Raw genomic sequence first — 22,060 nt, forward strand, 5'->3', positions numbered from 1 at the left:
ACTAGGAAATCATTTATTTTAAAAAAAAGCAGGTCTGGGGGTGGGGCGGGGCTGGGGGCGGGACTTGGGGCGGGCTGGGGGGCGGGGACTAGGGGCGGGGCTAGGTGGCGAGTAGATTTTTTTTGTTCGGCGAGTAAATTTTTGGTTGATTTGTCAAACACTGTATGTACTGTCACTGCCCCTTTTATTCTCCAGCATCTCCGATTTGTTTGGGTATTTTTTTTCGAATGCCACGCACTTCACCATGTTCATGCCGAGACAGCGCTAATAGTACTGTAGTTATCAGTGAAAGTTTGAATACAGTATATCAGCACGCCGCCCATAATGTTGCACTTAGTATAGTGGGTTAGTTGTTCCCACTCTAGCTTGCTTGTGTACCTCTAATAACTGTGAGAATGTAATGTTGACAACAATTAAATATGGCTAACGAAATGCTTTTATTTGTGCGAGCTTTCGAGATACACTGATCTCTTCTTCCGGCGATGTTACAATGAATGAAGCAAGCATAACTTAAAAACAGTGTCTCTTGGAATGTTATCTGTCCTTGTCCTTCCCCCGGTGTGGATGTGTTTTATGGCTAGAGGTTAACATCGCCGGAAGAAGAGATCAGTGTATCTCGAAAGCTCGCACAAATAAAAGCATTTCGTTAGCCACAGAACGGTATCATCTATTTATTTTTTGATTATTGAAGCTCGGCTAACACGGTACTGATACCTCTACATATATATATATATAAAAAGCAAGATACAACAGCGCAAAACCAAACACTTAGTTAGATGCAAAGTAAATAAACAATACACCTGGCCAATCAATCAACTGAGAGGTGATTAACCCCTAAAAACACTAACCCTACAGAGTGCTGCCACTTAGGTCCACGGCTCCACACCTGCCGCAAATTGGTATACAGAGAAGAAATGACCTAGGCGGTTTACTTTAAACCATCTTGGATTATTGTTTTTATTAACTGATAACATTTGCTGCTTTTTTGCATTTTATGTGTTGCACGGTTTAGGGACATTGATATTTCAGGGTTTATATGTTTTAACCGGATCTGAGCTGTGTAACATTTGTTACTGAGGTGGGGTTGGATCCCCTCAGTATTTGTGTCTTTAATAAATGACATTTCCTTAATCCCCGGGGCGCATTGTGTGCATTCTCTTTTTTGTTTTTCAGGGTGTCCTCCCCCCTTTTAGGGGGGACCACCTTGAGGTGAGAGCTGCTAGGGAGACACTCCACACACGTGCAGCAAAGGGATTCTCAATTACCAGTCACCTGTAGCACATCTTTTTATCATGTTTTATGCCACTATTTAGTGTTCCTCTCTCTTTTATCTCAACCTCCTTTCCCCCTTTCCCCCCCCCTACCCCTCCCTTCACTTTCCCCTTTGACCCAGCCCTGCAAGAGTTAATGGTTTTTATCATCAATTAACATCCAGGTGTTCTATGTGCATCAATTGTACAGGTGTATATTTATTTGGCAATTCTCTTAGCTCAGCTCAATCCCCTGAGGAAGTCGCATATCGCGACGAAACGCGTAGGGAAGGAGCTAGTATTGGACTTATTATATCCATTTACCATTTATGAACTATCTATGAACTTTTTAGTTTATTAGTCATCAGTTATACGATTCCATTTGGAGCCGGCGTTTGGATTATTCCATGGTGACGCAAGAAACCTGACCTCTGTGTCAGCATCCTGTTACGTGGAGGGGACCCACACTCTCGCGAGATCTATTTCCAGGAGGAGACTAGGTGCGCGCGCACCCACCTGGCGTTCGTAGCAAGAGTGTGTAGGACATCCCAGCACCATCTCTCCACAGAGGCTCCATAGTGGTGACTACAAACGATCTTATATTCATGTCTTCATTTTACCTGCACATTGTAAGTGTCCGTGATTCATCTACACGACATTTTTAATATTAAATTACAATTTTACGCTATGGGAGCCGCGCTGTTTTCTTTTTGTTTCATATATATATATATATATATAGAATAAATGACCTAGGCGCAAATTGCAGGGAAGAGAAGAAAAGAAAAAAAGGAGAAAAATATCATAGGGTAGTATGCCAGAACAATCAGGACTTAGGAGGTAAGATATGCAATTACCGTTGGTCAGAAATTTTAAAGCCTTTAATCCACAATGGGACTCAGGAGCTCTGCTACTGATGAACTTCAATTTCGTGGTGTATTCTCAGGCTGCACACGATACTTCAAACAGCTTTTGCAGCTTCATCATCATTCCGCTGCTGAAGGGCATCTTTCCACGGGATGGATCTCACGAAGGGAGGGGGGGGGGGGATGGAGGGGGAAGTAATATAGGAAAAAAAGGAATATAGTGTAAAACCTTTAATAAAATTTCCTATCTAAAAACAGCAATTGGTATCCCACTCACATGTGCTGAATAGAACAAGAGCAGTTGAGAGTTTAAACTGAGTCTCTCACATTCATATCACAGAGACGCCGGTCCACTGCACGGCTGATGTATCAGAGTCCTTCCGCATCACGTGTGCCGGCTCCAATTCTCGCGGGGGTTCGTCTTACACAGTCCTCTGTAGCGGCTTCTGCTTCCGGTGCAGAGGGTCTCTCTGCAGTATGTCTTTAACTGCTCCACAAATGCGCATGCCCTACGCGTTTCTCCACTTGGGCTTCGTCAGGGGCTACTATCTTTAACCTCTCCCTACCTGGGTATTTATATCTACCTCTCATGATTGATTGGCTTATGTCAGAATTGGTTAATTGACACCCTATTCATTTAATTTGGTCATGACAACTGTTATTCAAAGACAACAGTCCACTGTGATCACATTTGGATTACATAAAAATTGCACAAAAATTACAATAACATATAGAGATTCTTAGTAATACACAATTTAATACATATTGTCATAATAGACTTATTCAATTACTTTAGTACATCTAACTAATCAAAAATTGTTTGCCCGTTAATTCATCCACTATTACAAGGTACTGTTACTAGATACTTCATGATATCTGCATATCATTAGAGGATATCGTGGTCATACTAATTTCTTAAAACAAATCAAACAGATTATTTAAGGAACATGAGACATCTGATCACGTTATTCATATCATATATTCCAGACTAGGTTATTTTTGTTATCAAACGGGGTAATAGGTGTTCAAGGGAGAACGTTTTAACGATAAACTCATTTATACTAGATGATAATCATCCAATTTGTTGACAGATTGAACTTGATTCATTATGTAAGAACTTACTCACATCTTAAATCACTTAGACTTAGCATTCCCCACCATTAATAGGGTAAGAGGATTAGTGAGCTCTATGTATGCAACATGCTAACCCATATAGCTTAAAGAACAACAGAGATTAGATACGTTATGTCTAGTTATATATTCAATGGTATAATACCAAGAGGAAGGAATGTATAGTTACCAGCTAATCTAATAAACTTGCCAGATTTATCAAAAACATATGATAATGTTAATCACTCATAGAGAATAAAGTGCATTGTTTTATAATTGAAGAATTGTTAATTAAGATATAGTATCATGATACAGAAACTAAATAATTTGTGATTAAATCCCAAAATAGATTGCAATAAATAAATAAATAAATTATTTAGAAGACAATTCGTGAAAAAAGATTAAAATAAAATTATATTAGTTAGGTGCCCAGAAATTAATACATACATAATTAAATTGGATCAACATTAGGAAATACTCTGATATCTCCATATGTTAAATTTGCTAAACCACATAGAGAGACACATAATCACACATAATTTTATGATCAAAATTCATATTGAACTCTTAGAAAAACCCGTATAAAGTTAATAATTACAGACACAGTATACGCACGATTCATATTCATATATGATAGATATTACTTCAATTATCAATTCCCACAAATTACAATTTGTTACATGAATTCCCTAACATCCCATTACAGATATCCAATCAAAGAGGAGGTTGATGGAGATATTAAATAAGTGGATGGGTATATAGAGAGAGGCTATGTTATTATTACATTTGATTTTAAATATTTTGATTCTCATTCAATATCTCCATATACCTGTTTTTAATCAGGTTCTTGGGAAAACTTTAAATGCAGGATTACGTGGACACCAACAAAAATCATAAACATATATAACTTAGGATAGCAGCATTACTGATCACAGCAATATAATGGTTATAACGGTCACAGTTTATTTTTCAAGGGCGGTGTTAAGACATATTATGGGATTCTATATACTTTTATTCCCAATTGATATATAGAGGTTTGAGTGAAAAAAGTACAAGCACAGAGTGCGCAAGACATGATACAAGAACTACATTATTATCACCACATCATATACATAGGGAAATGCGTTTGAAATATATAGCAGATAGCCAATAGTACATAACTATAGAGAAGGTTATATAATGACATAATGTTATTACTATTATTCCCTCAGAAAAGATCCCAGGTCGATGTCAATATTCATACCCTGTGGTATTAAATATATTTATATATATATATTAAATATTTGTAAATCCAGAAGGTTTCCTGTCTGGATATTTTAATGACCTGGTTACCACCTCTCCAATTTGGATGAATTTTATCAAAACCAAATGGGATACCAATTGCTGTTTTTAGATAGGAAATTTTATTAAAGGTTTTACACTATATTCCTTTTTTTCCTATATTACTTCCCCCTCCCTCTCCCCCCCCCCTCCCTTCGTGAGATCCATCCCGTGGAAAGATGCCCTTCAGCAGCGGAATGATGATGAAGCTGCAATAGCTGTTTGAAGAATCGTGTGCAGCCTGAGAATACACCACGAAATTGAAGTTCATCAGTAGCAGAGCTCCTGAGTCCTATTGTGGATTAAAGGCTTTAAAATTGCTGACCAACAGTAATTGCATATCTTACCTCCTAAGTCCTGATTGTTCTGACATACTACCCTATGATATTTCTCTCCTTTTTTTCTTTTCTTCTCTTCCCTGCAATTTGCGCCTAGGTCATTTCTTCTCTGTATACCAATTTGCGGCAGGTGTGGAGCCGTGGACCTACTGTAAGTGGCAGCATTCTGTAGGGTTAGTGTTTTTAGGGGTTAATCACCTCTCAGTTGATTGATTGGCCAGGTGTATTGTTTATTTACTTTGCATCTAACTAAGTGTTTGGTTTTGCGCTGTTGTATCTTGCTTTTTCTGTATTTTGTCCACTACACAACTAGCTGCATCCCTGCAACACAAGTTAACAATATGGCCACATCATTGGAACATAATTCCATGTTCTATATGAGGAAACATAGTGGTTTAGAAACAGAAGACATATTTTCAGACGATATCAGGTTAGAGAGTATATCAGGAGATGAAGAGGATTTAGACTCTTTATTCCTAAAATTGGAAAGGTTGATGATTAAGGATACCAAAGCATATTGGGAGGTAATCACGTTAGAACAATACATCGCGGTTGATAGAATCCCCAGAGGGTTAAAGATTTTTAAAGATCCAACTTCTAATCAAGACGATATTTTGTTTATGAAGGAATGGAATAAAATTTTAGACATGGCATCAATTGAACTAATGAAGTTACTAATTACACACAGAAACAAAAATCTAGCAATATTAGAGGTTGATATACAAACAATAGAGAATAAATTAAATAGCCTGGAGAAAACAGAGAAACATAAAGAGATTGAGAAAAAAGTTAAACTAAGAACAGATAAAATTGAAAAGGATACAAAATTATCCAAACAAAGAAAGTTTAGGAGAGATAAAGAGGACTATCTTAATAACTGTTATAGATCATGGAAAAAGAATCAACAAGAAATAAAAATAGAGACAAAGGGGTCTAGCCAAAATGAGGAACAACAAGGACATCAGAATGTCAATGAGAACAGATACATGGGTCCAAGAACTAATAACTATCACCATAAGGATAATAGATATTGGAATAAACACAAATACCATCAAGACAGAGATAGACGGGGTTCCGGTGATTATAGAAGTAGAAAACAGAGTTGGAAGGGACAACAGAATAGATACAATACACGACAGGAATATACATCTAAAGAAAAAGAACGAGAGGAGGTTTTTGTGGAGGAGGAAAGACCTTCAACATCAGCCTCCTCTTTTTTAGAGAGAAGACATCAGAGAGAGAAACCAGGGGAAACATTGAAATTACAACAGAAGGAAGACAACAAAACACACACCCCCCAGAAAAGGAAGATAGAAAGCCCACAAAGAGAGGAAAAAGAGGAGGGACCAAAACCAGCAAAAAAACAAACACTGTAGAGAATATCACGAAGGGTATCTTTAATCTTAGTGACATTTCCCTTACTAATGAGCAGACAAGTATTCTAAAGAAAGGTTTAGCCTTTGCTCCAACCAACAAAATCAATACGTTTAATACCTATATTGATATTAGTAAATTTGCCAGAAATTTGACACTAAAAAAATATTTTATGAAGCAAAATGTGACGCATGAGGTACATCAAGGCGGTATAGCCACCTGTGAGAGATTTGTACATACATCGTGCAAAAGCAAATCAATTTTCTTTCCCAGTTATCTAAAAGGAGGGCACATTGACACCTTTACTAAATCAGTACAGGAAGACATTGAAATACTTACAATGGATAAAAAGCCTAGAACTATCAAGAATTTAACTAAACAAGAACTAAAGGCAGTAGGTGAACTCTCTAAAAGAGATGATATTGTGATCAAACCAGCAGATAAGGGGGGGGGGGGTGGTCATCCTAAATAGAAGAGATTATGACAGAGAATCCCACAGATTACTTGGAGACATTGAAACATACAAAGTATTACAAAATAACCCCACTGAACAATATAAAAAAAGAGCTATTGGAATTATTGAATGAGGGATATAGGGTTGGGATTCTTAACAAATCAGAATGGGAATACTTAAATACAGAATCTCCAAGAATCCCAATCTGCTATTATTTACCAAAACTTCATAAGGATGCCACCAACCCCCCTGGATGCCCAATAGTATCTGGGATTAAATCCCTAACTGCAAACCTTTCAGGTTACATCGACACATTTTTGAAAAACCCTGTTAAAAAATTAAAATCCTATATTCAGGACAGTATTCAAGTATTGAACATTGTACAGAACATGACATGGAGTGAAAACTATATATTGGTCACCTGTGACGTTTCCACACTGTACACGGTAATAGACCATACCCATGGGTGTACTGCAGTCAGGGAAAATCTCGTCCAGAATGGCGAACTAGACCAAACACAAGTTAAGTTTATCATAGACTGTATAAAATACATACTCAGTCACAATTATTTTTGGTACGATGAACACTATTACCTGCAGATCAGAGGCACTGCTATGGGTACCAGATTTGCTCCGAACTATGCCAACATTTTTATGGGAATGTGGGAAGACAAATTCATCTGGTCGGACCACAAGTTTGGAGCAAATCTGGTATCCTGGCATAGATACATTGACGATATACTGTTCGTATGGGATGGGAGTGAAGAATCACTCATAACATTCCTAACACAACTTAATAACAATCCCTATAATCTCAGGTTCACGTATAAGTATAGTCGTACAAGTATTGACTTTCTTGATTTACAACTTTATGTTCTAAATGGGATATTGGAAACCAGAACCTATGTAAAATCGGTGGATTGTCATAGTTTCCTAATGGGAGATAGTGGACACCATGATAAATGGATTAACAACATACCTTTAGGTCAACTACAGAGGATTAAATGTAATTGCTCTCAAGATACAATCTTCCATGAGCAGGCACATGAATTGATGGATAGGTTCACAGAGAGGAAATACATAAAAGATATAGTAGATGTAGCATACAATAAGGTCACACAAATGGAGTGGAAAGATTTATTGACATACAAAAGCAAAGAGAAAGAGGGCCAAAGAGGAGAGAAGGATAAAATATCTGTACCATTTATCACAAGGTACACAAGCTCCTCCAAAAACATCAGTAGAATATTCCAAAAACATTGGAATATTCTCCATAAAGACCCCATCTTGCAACAAATATTACCACAGAAACCAGAAATAATCTTTACCAAGGCTCCAAATCTGAAACAGAGTTAGGCTCCGAGTTGCCTGAAAAAGGAATGCACTAAGCCTATAACTGTTACTAATGGTTTCTATAAATGCCTGACATGTAGAGGATGCAAATTAAATCAGAGTGCGCAGAAATCATTCAAGAAAATAAAATCAGAAACAACACAAGAGGAACATGAAAGAAAAGATTTTATTGACTGCAACTCGAGTTATGTAATATACATGTTACAATGTCCATGTAACAAACAATACATAGGAAGAACCACACGCAAACTTAAATTGAGAATAGCGGAACATATAAAGAACATAGAGAGGGTTTTTTTACATATGAATACATATGAATACATATGAATATGAATCGTGTGTATACTGTGTCTGTAATTATTAACTTTATACGGGTTTTTCTAAGAGTTCAATATGAATTTTGATCATAAAATTATGTGTGATTATGTGTCTCTCTATGTGGTTTAGCAAATTTAACATATGGAGATATCAGAGTATTTGCTAATGTTGATCCAATTTAATTATGTATGTATTAATTTCTGGGCACCTAACTAATATAATTTTATTTTAATCTTTTTTCATGAGTTGTCTTCTAAATAATTTATTTATTTATTGCAATCTATTTTGGGATTTAATCACAAATTATTTAGTTTCTGTATCAAGATACTATATCTTAATTAATAATTCTTCAATTATAAAACAATGCACTTTATTCTCTATGAGTGATTAACATTATCATATGTTTTTGATAAATCTGGCAAGTTTATTAGATTAGCTGGTAACTATACATTCCTTCCTCTTGGTATTATACCATTGAATATATAACTAGACATAACGTATCTAATCTCTGTTGTTCTTTAAACTATATGGGTTAGCATGTTGCATACATACAGTAGAGCTCACTAATCCTCTTACCCTATTAATGGTGGGGAATGCTAAATCTAAGTGATTTAAGATGTGAGTAAGTTCTTACATAATGAATCAAGTTCAATCTGTCAACAAATTGGATGATTATCATCTAGTATAAATGAGTTTATCGTTAAAACGTTCTCCCTTGAACACCTATTACCCCGTTTGATAACAAAAATAACCTAGTCTGGAATATATTATATGAATAACGTGATCAGATGTCTCATGTTCTTTAAATAATCTGTTTGATTTGTTTTAAGAAATTAGTATGACGACGATATCCTCTAATGATATGCAGATACCATGAAGTGTCTAGTAACAGTTTAAGTACCTTGTAATAGTGGATGAATTAACGGGCAAACAATTTTTGATTAGTTAGATGTACTAAAGTAATTGAATAAGTCTATTATGACAATATGTATTAAATTGTGTATTACTAAGAATCTCTATATGTTATTGTAATTTTTGTGCAATTTTTATGTAATCCAAATGTGATCACAGTAGACTGTTGTCTTTGAATAACAGTTGTCATGACCAAATTAAATGAATAGGGTGTCAATTAACCAATTCTGACATAAGCTAATCAATCATGAGAGGTAGATATAAATACCCAGGTAGGGAGAGGTTAAGGATAGTAGCCCCTGACGAAGCCCAAGTGGAGAAACGCGTAGGGCATGCGCATTGGTGGAACAGTTAAAGACATACTGCAGAGAGACCCTCTGCACCGGAGCAGAAGCCGCTACAGAGGACTGTGTAAGACGAACCCCCGCGAGAATTGGAGCCGGCACACGTGATGCGGAAGGACTCTGATACATCAGCCGTGCAGTGGACCGGCATCTCTGTGATATGAGTGTGAGAGACTCAGTTTAAACTCTCAACTGCTCTTGTTCGATTCAGCACATGTGAGTGGGATACCAATTGCTGTTTTTAGATAGGAAATTTTATTAAAGGTTTTACACTATATTCCTTTTTTTCCTATATTACTTCCCCCTGCCCCCCCCCCTCCCTTCGTGAGATCCATCCCGTGGAAAGATGCCCTTCAGCAGCGGAATGATGATGAAGCTGCAAAAGCTGTTTGAAGAATCGTGTGCAGCCTGAGAATACACCACGAAATTGAAGTTCATCAGTAGCAGAGCTCCTGAGTCCCATTGTGGATTAAAGGCTTTAAAATTTCTGACCAACGGTAATTGCATATCTTACCTCCTAAGTCCTGATTGTTCTGGCATACTACCCTATGATATTTTTCTCCTTTTTTTCTTTTCTTCTCTTCCCTGCAATTTGCGCCTAGGTCATTTATTCTATATATATATATATATATATGAAACAAAAAGAAAACAGCGCGGCTCCCATAGCGTAAAATTGTAATTTAATATTAAAAATGTCGTGTAGATGAATCACGGACACTTACAATGTGCAGGTAAAATGAAGACATGAATATAAGATCGTTTGTAGTCACCACTATGGAGCCTCTGTGGAGAGATGGTGCTGGGATGTCCTACACACTCTTGCTACGAACGCCAGGTGGGTGCGCGCGCACCTAGTCTCCTCCTGGAAATAGATCTCGCGAGAGTGTGGGTCCCCGCCACGTAACAGGATGCTGACACAGAGGTCAGGCTTCTTGCGTCACCATGGAATAATCCAAACGCCGGCTCCAAATGGAATCGTATAACTGATGACTAATAAACTAAAAAGTTCATAGATAGTTCATAAATGGTAAATGGATATAATAAGTCCAATACTAGCTCCTTCCCTACGCGTTTCGTCGCGATATGCGACTTCCTCAGGGGAATGAGCTGAACTAAGAGAATTGCCAAATATATATACACCTGTACAATTGATGCACATAGAACACCTGGGTGTTAATTGATGATAAAAACCATTAACTCTTGCAGGGCTGGGTCAAAGGGGAAAGTGAAGGGAGGGGTAGGAGGGGGAGGGGGAAAGGAGGTGGACATAAAAACATGAGGTACAATAAATAGTGGCATAAAACATGATAAAAGTGTTGCACGCAATGTATACATATAACAAACATATATAAAACATGCATATGATCTATATTATACAATAAGATCAGTATATATGATATCACTGCTAAACTCACTTAAAACATAATGGAAATATACATAAATAGGGTATAATTATACATTGTAACATAATACATATACTATATTGCTGTAGGTTTAATGAATATAATATTGTGTAGAAGATGAAAAATGAATAAAAATAAAAAATATATAAATATATATATAATGAGAAGATATAAGGTGAATGAACTAATATACAATGTAAAAATGCAGAATGAGATAAAGGTCTTTAACTGAAAAATGTATGAAAAAATATAAAGATAATAAAAACTGAAATGAAGATAAATAATAAATAAAACAAAAAATAAAAATACAATTAAAAATAAAATAAAAATAAAACATAAAAATGGAAACAAAAATGATAATATTAATAATGACCTAAGTGGAATAATCCAAACGCCGGCTCCAAATGGAATCGTATAACTGATGACTAATAAACTAAAAAGTTCATAGATAGTTCATAAATGGTAAATGGATATAATAAGTCCAATACTAGCTCCTTCCCTATGCGTTTCGGTGCGATATGCGACTTCCTCAGGGGTTGAGCTGAACTAAGAGAATTGCCAAATATATATACACCTGTACAATTGATGCACATAGAACACCTGGATGTTAATTGATGATAAAAACCATTAACTCTTGCAGGGCTGGGTCAAAGGGGAAAGTGAAGGTAGGGTGGGGGGGGAGGGGGAAAGGAGGTGGACATAAAAACATGAGGCACAATAAATAGTGGCATAAAACATGATAAAGAGATGTGCTACAGGTGACTGGTAATTGAGAATCCCTTTGCTGCACGTGTGTGGAGTGTCTCCCTAGCAGCTCTCACCTCAAGGTGGTCCCCCCTAAAAGGGGGGAGGACACCCTGAAAAACAAAAAAGAGAATGCACACAATGCGCCCCGGGGATTAAGGAAATGTCATTTATTAAAGACACAAATACTGAGGGGATCCAACCCCACCTCAGTAACAAATGTTACACAGCTCAGATCCGGTTAAAACATATAAACCCTGAAATATCAATGTCCCTAAACCGTGCAACACATAAAATGCAAAAAAGCAGCAAATGTTATCAGTTAATAAAAACAATAATCCAAGATGGTTTAAAGTAAACCGCCATAAGGGACTATCCCTAAAAAACAAAACAAATGCAATCAATTAAAATAAAATAATAATCCAAGATGGTCTAAGGTACCGCCATAGAGGACTAACAAGGGCTGACGGTAACTCACACTAAAGCAGAAATGCGGGTCCACGGCAACCGTACAAAGATCCGGATCACGGCACCGCAGGGATGGAAACACTGCATGTGCTTCGTGCAGACTCCGTCTCAGCCTGTCAGCAAACACGCGCAGGATGACCTGTCGTGACCTCTACGCGTTTCACACTACGTGCTTCGTCAGGAGGTCACGTACAGCGTCATCCGCGCGTATTTGTATGGGCGGCTACCAATAAAATGGGATGGCCCAAGGGGAACACCCTTTAAATGCGTACATTGGCAAAAATGATGTGAGCTCTTATTCAATGTCCCTACTATTGAACACAACTCCCGTGAGCTACATGCAATGATCAATAATTAATCAAAACAAAGCAGATGATACTTAATACATTAATAGATATAAAACATAAAACTATTTTACATACAAAATATAAGAACGTCATATATATTTTAATGAACAAATCACCTTATGTATTTACCATAAAATAACATTATTAAAAAGGTACCTCTATAGTAACAGTTACCAAAAAGTATTCACAAAAACATTTCATTATTCACCTTAAAAATAGAGTTAATTCAATGAGTTCATTAGAGCCAGTAGGATATCTAGTTTGCATTTCATAAATCCAATACTGTTCCCGTTTTAATAAATGATTTTCTCTGTTGCCCTGTCTAGTATTCAATGATACACTTTCAAGTCCCTTAAATGTAATACAGCCAGGGTCATTATTATGAACCTCTTTAAAGTGTTTTAATAGCGGAGTTAGTGGCATACATTTAGCTTTTTTTTTTGGCTATGTGTTTTTAACATTTCTCAAATGTTCTAACATACGCATTTCGAGTGGTCTTTTAGTCTTGCCTATGTACTGTAAATTACAGCTACACTGCAAGACATAGACCACATGCGTTGTCTGACAGTTGATGAAACTTTTTGTGTTGTAAACAGATTTAGTGGCACATGACGTAAATGTTTTCTCTTTACTAATATGTTTACATGCCTTGCACTTTCCGCATTTATATGTGCCCGTGATCCCCAAGCGTTTCTTAATGTCACCTGATGGTGCAGTGCTATTGATGACTTGGCTTGGGGCCAGCATGTTTTTCAAATTTGGTGCACGTTTAAACACTATACCTGGCTGAGACTTTAGTTGGGGACCTAAAATGGGGTCCATTTTAAGTATGCCCCACTGTTTCTGCAATATTTTTCTAACGCTATGGTGCATATCACTAAATTGGGTAATAAAAGCAGGGAATTGATTGTTTTTACTCTTATCAATCTTTTTGTGATGATATTTCATCAGTGATTTTCTTGGAATTTTCTCCAGTCTCTTCAACGAGGAACCTATCAGGTCCTCCTCATATTTTTTATCAAGAAATCTATTTTTGAGAAACAGGGATTGTTCTCCAAACTCCTCAACCTTGGAGTCGTTTCTCTTTAATCTCACAAATAGATTGAATGGAATATTTTGGACCCATCTCTTGTCATGGCAACTGAATGGGTCCAAATAAGAGTTAACATTAGTGACTTTAAAGTGTGTTTTCTTGTGAATAGTGTTAGCTTCAATATAAATTTCTAAGTCAAGAAAATGAATGCGAACCGCACTATTCTCACCACTAAATTTTAAATTAAAATCATTAACATTTAGAAGGGCAACAAAATCGAGATATGACTCCTCACTTCCCTCTCCAGACAATAATAATATCATCGATATATCTCCTCCACAGCTTAAGCTGTGGAGGAGGACACCGAAGAATCACAAGTGACTCCCACTGTCCCATATGTAGATTGGCGAACAATGGGGCAAACGTAGTCCCCATCGCCGTCCCCAAGATTTGTAAAAATAAAAATAAAAAAAAAAGGGAATCAAACAAAAAATAATTGTGACCAAGGATAAAATTAATGGATGTGAGAATAAACTCAATTTGTGTGATAGGTAGTGCTTGAGGTGTCATTAAAAAGTGTCTAATAGCCTCTATTCCTTTTTGGTGAGGGATACTAGTGTATAAGGCCTGGACATCAAGAGTGGCTAATCTATAATTTTCTTTCCAAACAAAACTATCCAAAATCTGTAAAACCATAGTGGTGTCTTTCAGGTGAGATGGAAGTGATGTAACAAGTGGTTGTAAATAAAAATCAATATATGTAGATAAATTAGAAGTGAAGGAATTAATCCCCGAAATAATGGGACGTCCAGGTGGGGAAGTGTGTGATTTGTGTATCTTGGGAATATAATAGAAAATAGGGACAGAGGAGGCTCAATGAACAAATACTCATATTCTGGTTTAGATAAAATTCCAATATCAAGTGCCTCAACAAGATGTGTTTTAATGAGACCCAGATATTCCTTTGTAGAATCCTTTTTAAGTACGACATATGAAGTCTGATCCTTTAAAAGACGATGGGCCTCATGTCTCTAACCATTAGGGGAATTGAACATATACCAATGTCCCATATTGGAGGTGATAGATTCAAGAAGCTATGTTTGCGAGAGACCTTTTGGATATATACGCTGGATACTTTGGCACCAAAAGGGTTTAATGAACACATAGATACCAGCACACTGGTTTAGTGTTTCATAGCCCCTGTTTTCTCGTTTAATGACGGTATCATCTTTGGGTGTATTTATATCACCTAATGAACTCCTTTTAATATGCGTTTGTGTTTATTTCTTTGGGAAATATATATCTTTCCATTTACATATCTCGCCACTTAGGTCATTATTAATATTATCATTTTTGTTTCCATTTTTATGTTTTATTTTTATTTTATTTTTAATTGTATTTTTATTTTTTATTTTATTTATTATTTATCTTCATTTCAGTTTTTATTATCTTTATATTTTTTCATACATTTATCAGTTAAAGACCGTTATCTCATTCTGCATTTTTACATTGTATATTGGTTCATTCACCTTATATCTTCTCATTATATATATATTTATATATATTTTTATTTTTATTCATTTTTCATCTTCTACACAATATTATATTCATTAAACCTACAGCAATATAGTATATGTATTATGTTACAATGTATAATTATACCCTATTTATGTATATTTCCATTATGTTTTAAGTGAGTTTAGCAGTAATATCATATATACTGTTCTTATTGTATAATATAGATCATATGCATGTTTTATATATGTTTGTTATATGTATACATTGCGTGCAACACTTTTATCATGTTTTATGCCACTATTTATTGTACCTCATGTTTTTATGTCCACCTCCTTTCCCCCTTCCCCCCTACCCCTCCCTTCACTTTCCCCTTTGACCCAGCCCTGCAAGAGTTAATGGTTTTTATCATCAATTAACACCCAGGTGTTCTATGTGCATCAATTGTACAGGTGTATATATATTTGGCAATTCTCTTAGTTCAGCTCATTCCCCTGAGGAAGTCGCATATCGCGACGAAATGCGTAGGGAAGGAGCTAGTATTGGACTTATTATATCCATTTACCATTTATGAACTATCTATGAACTTTTTAGTTTATTAGTCATCAGTTATACGATTCCATTTGGAGCCGGCGTTTGGATTATTCCATGGTGACGCAAGAAGCCTGACCTCTGTGTCAGCATCCTGTTACGTGGAGGGGACCCACACTCTCGCGAGATCTATTTCCAGGAGGAGACTAGGTGCGCGCGCACCCACCTGGCGTTCGTAGCAAGAGTGTGTAGGACATCCCAGCACCATCTCTCCACAGAGGCTCCATAGTGGTGACTACAAACGATCTTATATTCATGTCTTTATTTTACCTGCACATTGTAAGTGTCCGTGATTCATCTACACGACATTTTTAATATTAAATTACAATTTTACGCTATGGGAACCGCGCTGTTTTCTTTTTGTTTCACAGGTTGAGAGGAAGGTGGTTTGTCCTGAAGACCGGCAGCGGAACCCAGTAGCAGTATCAAGACACTTTTTTACACATTTTATTTTTATTTTTTTCACCTGTCTCTAGGGGCTTTTTTTCCTTTTCCCCCATGTCCCACCCCATCCTTCCCGTTTCCCCCCCCTTTCCAAATGTTTGTGTTGCATGTTATCATATGTTTTAACATGTATTAGTTCATATTTGTTCACTATTAGTATATGGTATACCCCTCTATGTTTTACCACATTACTGTTCAATTGCCATTCCTCTTACTGTGCAGTTCCAGTTAGCGCATCAGTGCCCCTTTCCCCATTTCCCCCTTTACATTTGCAATTCATATATATATATAAAAAAAAATCAGCGCTGGAATTGGCACTAGGTGAGTATGGAATATAGTGATATATTAATAAAGTGTAAAGAAGTATATCTAGCACTGGTCAGGAAAATCAATCATGGGATGCAGCTCTAAAATGATATGCCTATCCTAAAGAATTGAAAAAAAGAGGAAAAAGCGCAATCCCATGTAGCTGTTAAAAATATATAGGGAAAATTTAATAAAGACAATAAAGGTTGGTTACTAGTCGTACAAATGACACAAATACAGAAATAACATGACAATTAAACAATATAACAATATATATATGGATAAAGATAAAAGACCAAATAAATGTCGAATGCTGTGTCCAGAAAAAATGTCCAAATGTTAATGTGAGGGAGTGGTATTCGATTGAGTAAAGCACTTATTTGCCCAACATGGGTGATGATTGTAGCAACAGTGGGGAGTAGAGTGACTCTGGTATAAATCAATTGTGAAGATGAAGATAGCCATAAAAGGCTGAAGGTGTTTCCTATATGTAGGATCCAGGGGAATGCAGAGGGGGGTAAGGGAACGGTCTCACCATTAAAGTGTAAACGCGATGAACCAAATGGGTGTCTGCGTCCCTCCGTCAGCAGCGCCTGCAGTCCGGCGACGCAAGTGTAACGTATTGCTGATCCGGGTAAACTTAGAGACTCAGGGGGCTATGCACTAAGTTCAATGGCTTTGCGTTCTGATGTTCAAAAAAAGCACGTCCATTAAAAAGTGAGGCCAGGGTCGCGATTCACTAAGGCATTAAGCTCATTTTTTAACGTACCTGCTCAAAACACCCACAGCGTACGGGTTGCTTTTTTCCCCCCTTGCTAGCGTTCTTAAACTTCACGTACACAAGCTGATAGAAAAAAAAGCCGCATGTAACATTTGCATGGAGATTCTGTATCTCCATGCAAGGCTGTTACAGGCTATCGTACACTAAATAAATACATTTGAATAATAGTGTACATGAGCAGGGGGTCTCCGGAGCTGAACAGCATTGGTTTCAGGTCCGAGGACCCCCTACTCAGGAGATACAGGCCCCGTTATGGGGTGCCGGTATCCCCTGTCGAATTTCAATGTCCCAGTCACGTGATGCGGAAACTTGAACGTGCAGGGGATACCGGCACCCCATAACGGGGCGTGTATCTCATGAACAAGGGGGTCCTCGGACCTCAAACCAATGCTGTTCAGCTCCGGAGACCCCCTGCTCATGTACATTATTAATCAAATGTATATTAAAAAAAGATTTAACAAACATCAATACACAACCCCAGCCCCCCCCACCCCCTCCGCCCTAACACATACAGTACAATAAGGTGCAAAATTACTATTATCCAGATATGGATAAAAGATTATTTGCCCATTATTAAACACTGCATTAGCATACCTAAATAAAGTCAATAAAAGCAGTAGCCAGCTAATCCAATCAATACAAGCAGTAACAACATCAACAATGATTTAATAAAACCATTAACCATTAGCCAACCATTAGCCAATCAGGTGGCTGTTAACCATTTTGAGGCTAAATGTGACGTCACAAGTTCTATTTAAGGCCGTGATTTGAGCCCAAGAAGACGACGAGATAACATCGGTTGGGATTTACCATGGGTTTTTTTGGATTGACAGATGAAGAAAGAAGATAAAAAAAAGATCAAGAAATGGTGACAGATGAAGATAGAAGAAGGTGATTAAAGAAAGAAAAAAGAAGATTTGGGTACCTGATCCGGATCTTCATAGCGGATGGCATCGGATGCTGTTGGAGGCCTTCAAGGTACGTGAGCTTCCTGTTACCCCGGGAGTCGGAGGGCCACCACTTCTAATGGTAAGTAACATATTGAATGTTTTTTACAGGTTTCTTAATTGGATGTGTTTTTTGATTTTTTGGGGGGAGGCACATTGACTGATAATATATTAATCTGTACCACTTTAAGGTACAGATTAATACATTATCATGACAATATTTGTGGGGCATTTGTGGCTTGGTATTGCTGTTGGTGTTTTTAATGTCAGTTTTTTATGTGGATGTCATTGTTTGTTTTTTTCCTGCTTAATGTAATAAAATGTTTGCGATTGGTGTTCGCTTGTAGTTAATGTTGTATTACTGTATGTTAGCTAATGTGTTTTATGGTTACTTCAGAAATTGTTTGAATGTATTTCATTGTCTTTTAATGGTTACATTCATTAATGTTGTAGTAATTCATTGGTTTGATTGGTTAGTGTTACTATTCATTTTGAGTTGGTTTAGGAATTAATTGGTTTCATTGGTTAATGGTTTAATTAATTCATTGTTGATGTTGGTATTGCTTGTATTCATTGGATTAGCTGGCTACTGTTTTTATTTAGTGAAGTATGTTTTTTTGGAGTTAGGTTTTATTATTGTGTATCTGGTGCATTAATGCATTGTAATTAGGGTGCCCATTGAGTGCTATAGAGGCTTATCATACCCATATTATTATTATATGGGTATGATGTACCACTATACTACTAAATGGGTACAGGGTGGGTATAGTCAGTTCAGGATGGGTGCTTATTGTACTGTATGTGTTAGGGGGTTGTATTTAGTTAGAAATAATGTTTATTATTTTTGTAGGTACAACATTGGTACCGCAGGCCCGCGGGGACCCCGGGACTCCCGCGGGGACGCCAGGACGGCCGCGGGGTCAGCTGGGGACACCCGCACGACCCCCGGCCTCCCTCAGGGTCCCCCGCGGGGTCTGCCAGGGACACCCGCCGGCCTGTTGTATGGGTGTTGCGCATGCAAAAATGTAAAGCAGGAAATTTTTCAAAGTATAGGTTTTTTTGCATCTACTTTGATCTGACTTGTTCTGTTCAACGCAACTTTCGCGTACGCTAAGGTTGCGTTCCTTAGAGCATCCCGCTTAAGGTCAGAATTTATTGCAAACAGAGTAACGAGTTGGACTTAGAAAAATTTCCAGAAAAAAGTCAGTTTTAGAGCGCAAAGTGCCTGTTTGAGTGGCTTAGTGCATCGTGTTCAGTGCAACATCACGTTCTAAGAGCACTTTGCGCTCTAAAAGTGACTTAACAAAGCTTAGTACTTGATCCCCTCAGTCCTGTCTCCTGACAGCCCCCCTCACGATCTCAAGATTCCTCCAAGATAAGAATGGATGCAGCAGATGGATGAATATTGCTGCACTGCTCTGCGAATCCACCTGCAGGCTGACATCCTCCTCTCAGATGCAGTAAGCGCCGAAAAGGCTTTTATCGCATGTTCTCGCCAAAATTGCCTTCCCGATTCAGTAAGCGCCGATAAGTTGGAAAAATCAGCAATTTTGGTTCCCGATAAAAAATTATCGGCAGCCGGGTGCCGATAAGCCACTTATCGGCACTTTTTGAACTCGGCTGAATTCAGGTAGCCCGATTAGCTTTTCGCTGCTGATCGGCACTCCAGAATTGAAAATTTAACGCCAATCCGTCACGCCAACTTGGTGTATAAGTATCGGCAAGGGCGACACTTTGAAAAAAATCAGGCCCTTTTCCTGGCTGGGATTGATGCCGGGGTCTCCGGAGCTGATACCCATTAATACCAGCATCGGAGCCCCCCGGCATGCATCCGAGGCAGGAAAAATGCATTTAAAGGCCACTTCATTGCCTTAGCGGCTAACCGCTAAGGGAATGAAAGAGTTAACCACCCGTGCCAGGTTTATTATGGGTAGCGGGTGTTGGTGAAGGGGGTATTTGGCCCTTGTTGTTTGTTTAGGGCTTGCTGGGGGGTTGCGGGTGCACTTAACACCTTCACGACCGCTACGGTCATGAAGGGGTTAAGCGCTCCCGCTACCCACCCGCAAGCCCCAAACAAACCACTGTTGGGGCCAAATACCCCCTTCACCAACTCCGCTACCCACAACAACAACAAAAACACACACAAAAGCCCCACACTAAATAAATAAATAAAGATATTATTATATATATAACTAGCTGATATACCCGGCGTTCCCCGGGCGTGGAAGGGCAGGGGGCATGGAGTGGAAGGGCGGGGGAGAGGGGCATGGAAGAGCGGGGGAGGGGGAGGCAAGGGGCATGGAGGGCAAAGGTCGGGGGGGGCAAAGGGCAGGGAGTGGCAAAGGGCAGAGGGGGGCAAAGGGCAGGGAGCGGTGGGGGGGCAAAGGGCAGGGAGGGGCACGGGGGCATCACAGGCACCCACTGACAAGGGGGCATCACAGGCACCCACTGACACAGGGGCGTCACAGGCACCCACTGATACGGGGGCATCACAGGCACCCACTGACACGGGGGCATCACAGGCACCCACTGATTTGGGGGAATCACAGCCACAGGCTGCACCCACTGACACAGGGAAGTTCACAGCCACAGGCTGCACCTTGTCCCACAGACAGAGCGGCACCCACTACCAGGCTAAGGACAGACCCACTCACGTCCTGTACAAAGGCCGTGGCACTTACACATCCCCTGCACACAGGCCGCGGGTGGCACAGACCTGCCGGTAGCCGCTGTCCGTGGGGTTGAAGTCACTGTCCCCGGGCCGCAGGGAGAACTGCAGGTTTGGGAACCTGTGCAGCCAGTACACCCACCAGGGAGGCAGGTATTCCACGCGAGACATTCTCCCACCCGCGGCGGGCGGGTCACAGTGCGGAGAGTGCGGGGAGCAGACACAGCGGCATCCCGGGGAGGAGGAGAGCGTGGGGGCGCGCGGCGCGTGCACACAATTCAGAGCCGTGGTGAGGTGAGAGTCCCCCGCTGTGTCCCGGGCGCTCGCTCCGCTCCCCCGCTGACTGTAGCGGCGCCGGGGTTGGTGGGGGGAGGAAAAAGCGTGGGAAACCGGGAGACCCTGGGAGAGGAGGAGTTGCGCGCGGGTCCCGATGAGCGGCGCACACTGCGGCTTTGATGAGTTGGATTTCAGGCTGATGTTCGGGGAGGAAGCGGCAGAGCCTCCGGGACCGGCGGGTAAGAGGTGTGTGTGTGTGTGTGTGTATGTGTGTGTGTGTGTGTGTGTGTGTTGGACCTTTGGCCCGTCACTCCACCTCAGGCAAATGAGAGGTGTGCGGGGGTGGGCGGGCCAAGGGACCAATCAGATTGCCGCTAGGGACAGTGCAGACAGGGCCACATACAATGCTTTCAGAAATATATAGTAAGATATATATATATTTATATGTATATTACCCCAACAACCCCTATACCCCCCTAACATACACATATATGCACATCAATAATACTAGAGTTTGGCGGGGGCCCTCGGGTGTTACCCGCAGGCCTGCAGTACCATACTTATAAAGAAATAAACCCCCCCCCGTAACACATACAGTATAGTAATGGGCACAATTACTATTATCTACAAATGGATAATAGTGAATGTGCCCATTTAAATACATAAAGAACAATAAATACATAAAATACATATTGCACTCACCCTTGTCCGGCTGCCACGATGAAGGCCATCCTCATCTTCATCCTGCCCATGCCCCCTCCGCTGTTGCAAAACCGAAACAAGAATAAAAACATCCAATGTAATGTCCCCCAAGCCCTATTAACCGCTACAGTCATTAAGGGGTTAACCCACCCTCACCCACCACTCGGGAGGCCTACATACCCTCCCCCACTAACCCCCCA

This window comes from Ascaphus truei, chromosome 6 (assembly GCF_040206685.1).
Source record: "Ascaphus truei isolate aAscTru1 chromosome 6, aAscTru1.hap1, whole genome shotgun sequence".
NCBI lineage: Eukaryota > Metazoa > Chordata > Amphibia > Anura > Ascaphidae > Ascaphus > Ascaphus truei.